We start from the raw sequence: 4,670 nt of genomic DNA on the forward strand, positions 1-4,670 counted from the left end.
GAGCATTGTTCCATTTCGCAATGAATAGCGAGAATTGTGTCAGCTCTCACTAATGTGCCGTGAAGATGATGACGATCGAGATGGCCTTCTGCGTGGCTGCCGTCCTTGTCCGCCTGTCAAATCACGTCCTCTTCCTCTTTTTCTACCAGAGTCTGTGTCATTTGTTTTGTCATATCCGGCTTTTAAAATAGTTGAGGCCGCACTGTGGCGACGTATTTAAAAAAAATCCAATTGCTTTCATTTTTTTTTAAACAATCAATGGTGTTATTTTTTTATGTGCACCCAGAATTGTCTCAAACGATATGGATACTTCCTATTGCACCGCCATGCTTGTATTTCTGTAGATATAATTACTCATCCCATGGCACATATCTTGGATCGTCGCATAAACATATGGTCTTGGTAAAGGTGTGCAGCTTTAACACCTGTCTAAAGAGACGACTTAGTCATTGACGAGTCTGGCCATGCCGCCAGGAACAGCAGGTGTGAAGGTCAAGGTCGTGACCTAATTCACTATTTGATGACACAGACTCTGGATTACTGTGCAGTGCCAAGAATGAGCAGGTGAGTGTGTGCGGTGAAACCGACCGGCACCCTTTACCTTGGCAGCACCTCGCTGCTTTTATGATCTTGATTCACAGAGGAACTGTATGGAGTCACGGTCAGGTAAGGGCGGGGTTGGGGGGGGGGGGGGAGGAGGGAGGGGAAGGTGGAGTAGTAGTGGCCGAGGGGGGTTTGTCTGTGCAGAACATCAATGTATTTTGTCATGTAATGAATCATGCGCGATAAACGTTTTCAGCCGGCATCTTTAATGGCCGTGTCTGTTGTGTCTGCCTTGCCGAAAACAGCTGTAATAACGAGGATGGGAGAAAGGTGTCGAAAAGATCGAAGCATGTGGGGTAGGGGTTAGGTGGGAATGGGGCAATGCTTGCAATTGTACATACGATGCGGTAGTAGGTTGGGAGTGTCAGAATGAGCAGAGCATCAGGAAACTGGTGAGAGGATGAATAAGAACAGGAAACTGGTGAGAGGATGAATAAGAACAGGAAACTGGTGAGAGGATGAATACGAACAGGAAACTGGTGAGAGGATGAATAAGAACAGGAAACTGGTGAGAGGATGAATAGGAACAGGAAAACAGAGATTTGTTTGAAAGTCTAAATTCTCCATGCTCGCCTTTGTGTTTTCCACTGTAGTTCTGAAAATGTAGAATAAATGCATGAACAAGCGCAAAGATCAGTTATGTATGTGCACTAGCAACGAGATTAACATAACTTTAATACAACCACAACCATCACTGCCACCGTATACACCACCACCGCCACCGTCAACAACCACTAGTCACTACCAGCGCACAAGAGGAGTGTCTTAACCACTCCACCACCATGCGTCATGCTGACACAAGTTTTCCAGAACTGCCAGACGCGAAGAAGTCACCGGAGGATGGAGAAAGGTTGGGGGGAGGGGGGGGGGGGGGGTTGAAACAGGAGTAAAGCCGAGGGGGGGGGGGGGGGGGGGCAGAGGGTGATAATTGTACGATACCCGCCTGTGACGAGTCGGGGACGCGGATGGAGAAAAGATGAGGGGGAACGGATGGAGAACGGTTGGAAGGTGGAGGAGGGGAGGAGGGGAGGAGGGAGAGGTTCTAGAAGAGGGTGGATACAGGGAGAGGTGGGGGCAACAGGAAAAAGACGAGAGTGGTCCACGGGAGTGCAAAGGGTAGAACTCTGAACACTGAACACTTCCTCTTCTGGGACTAACGTCTTCTACTTAAGTTAGAGAAAAGTGCGCTCTTTCCTTGAGACTCCTCCGACTACAAGTCATACCTTCACATTTCCCAATACAACAGCTTGCACTGCGCGAATGTTTGATTTCTCTACGGGTGTTCGTTGCAAGGCTGTTTCCGGACAGCGAGAAATTTGATGCGAACCTGTTGGCATCTGAAGAAGACGGCGAAGACTCGTCCCGAGGAGATTGGGTTGGGCATAGGATGGGAAGGGGAGAGGGTGCAGGAAATCACTGACAGAAGGCGGTGATGATGGGGCAGGGTGGGGGTATGGAGGGGCCAGGGAGGGGTGAAAGATTAGGTGGTGAGAAGAGGTGAAGATGGGGGTGGGGGGGGGGGGGGGGGAGTCCAGCGGGAGGTGAGGAAAGATGAGCAACAGATGGTCAGCGGTGGTCAACAAGTGTCGAACACTGCAGTTCTGGGAAAGGTCCTTCCTCCTTGCTTTGTCTTTGTCTTTGTATGTATGTATGTAGGGGAAGGGAGGGCAAGTCGACCCCTCTAACAAATGCAGCTTATACCTCTCGTCTTTTTAAAAAAAAGATTGTTTTTGTTGTAAAACCTGGTGTGTTCTCTTTCGTGTAAGCGTTGTGTGGAATATGAACGATCCAACTGGCACGGTTTTTAAATAAAATATAAAAGAAAAAAATCCTGAAGCATGGACGACTTGCCCTCCATGGAGGGCAACTCGTCCATGGGGGGCGGGTAATTCGTCCAGGTGGAAAAGGTTGTTCATATTACCCAATAGCATCACCTCGACATATGAAATTGACTGAAGTAACTTTTCTGTGTCAGTTTTGTTAATCGGAAGTGAGAATGACGTCATAATGAGTCGGCCTACGTCAGAAGTCGATCGACGTCTTGGCTATGCAGGGAGGGTGAGTATTTGAAGGGATAGATGTTCAAACATCTATACTTATTAGTTGCTCTGGTTCAAAGCGAAGCAAATGGGAAAATATATTTACAAATTGGACTTGTAGTTGATTTGTGTCGCCCATTGCAGGTTGCGTGAACGTGAAATAGTTTAATAGGCCTACTAGTATACGCGCACTTCCAATGACGGGAAAGCGCACCCCCCCCCCTCTCTCTCTCTCTCTCTCTGTCTCTCTGTCTCTCTCTTAATTAATTAATCAACACACAACTTCGAATATTATTTTTTTAAGGCTACGTTCACTTTTATTTCAAATACATACAAAGAACTTTTACGGGTTCTTCATCTGACACTATTTCTTGGAGATTAAAGAGTCTACACAGACGAGAGAGTGATATGGACCCATAGTCGGGTATTGTGACCCGGGTCGAGTTACACGACAAAGGGGGGGGGACGAATTACCCGATCATGGTACTCGCTGAACATTGCTATTTACCATTGTTCCTGGGATAGCCTGAGATCTATAACTTTCGACTAGTTGTTATGAAAGCCAAAGCTTTTTTGCAGATCTGGTGCATTTTACGAATCAGCGGCTCCCATGCACTGACTGTTGTTTTTTTCGTGCAACAATTTTAGAGTGGAAACCATCAAAATTGACAAAGACTTACCGCTTTGCTGGGCCCGTTTATTTCGACATTTTTTTTTCTTCAACTGATTCAGGTTGGGTAACTCTGGCTTATGAAATCGATGATAATCACCCCTGCAGTGTCATGTTCTCAAAATCGAGGGGGGACGACATACCCGAGGGGGTCGACTTGCCCTCCCTTCCCCTATGGGGCGATTTATATAGCGCTTGACGTTCTCTTAGCGCTTTACATATTAATTTCTGCCGTGTGAGATGGAATTTTTTACTCAATATATCACGCATTCACGTCGGCCAGTAAATCTCAAGCCAATTAAGGCGAATATTTACTTTTCGAACTCGCAACCTCTCGCTTCCGAGGCAAGTGCGTTTACCACTCGGCCACCCAGTCCTTGTCTTTGTCTTTGTCCTTGTCTTTGTTCGTTTGTGTGTCTGTATGTATGTGTGAAAAGAATCATTTGAGGTGGGCGCGGGTCAACAAGTTGTGTGCTACTGAGCAGGAACTCCCATTGTTCCCCTCATTGTTCATGTCCTTTGTCAACAAGTTGTGTGCTACTGAGCAGGAACTCCCATTGTTCCCCTCATTGTTCATGTCCTTTGTCAACAAGTTGTGTGCTACTGAGCAGGAACTCCCATTGTTCCCCTCATTGTTCATATCCTTTGTCAACAAGTTGTGTGCTACTGAGAAGGAACTCCCATTGTTCCCCTCATTGTTCATGTCCTTTGTCAACAAGTTGTGTGCTACTGAGCAGGAACTCCCATTGTTCCCCTCATTGTTCATGTCCTTTGTCAACAAGTTGTGTGCTCCTGAGCAGGAACTCCCATTGTTCCCCTCATTGTTCATGTCCTTTGTCTTTACATTAATTCTTCGTGTGTCTGCTGTTTTGTTTATTTATGCGTATAGCCCCATGTTGGTTGTGTGTATCTTATTGGTTGTTTGACTTTTGTTTAGATTGTCTTTAGAGCCCGTTTTGATTGTTTTCTGTGTGTGTGTCTGCCTTTTGTTTACTGTGTGGTTAACATATTGTTTTGGTTCAAAGAAGAGTTTCATGTGTACAATCGTAACACACACAATGAAGAACGACAGCAGCTTGTTCACATATATTGTGTGCATGGCAGTTTTACACAGCCTTTATTTTATGTAACTCAGCGAGTGCGGAAAAAGTATATTCCCACCTTCACCTTATATTTTCTTTTTCTCTTCGACTTTCCGCGCATTGCCAGAGAATCAATGTCCTCAGACTAGATTAGATAGCATTGTGCGGTCACTAGAGAAGATTCTAAATATACCTCGTCTATGAAATCAAGCAAACAACAAATGAAAAGAGATGCCGTTCTGGAAACAATCGACAGAAAATTAATTGTACAGAAAA

Source organism: Littorina saxatilis, linkage group LG1, assembly GCF_037325665.1.
Source record: "Littorina saxatilis isolate snail1 linkage group LG1, US_GU_Lsax_2.0, whole genome shotgun sequence".
NCBI classification, from domain to species: domain Eukaryota; kingdom Metazoa; phylum Mollusca; class Gastropoda; order Littorinimorpha; family Littorinidae; genus Littorina; species Littorina saxatilis.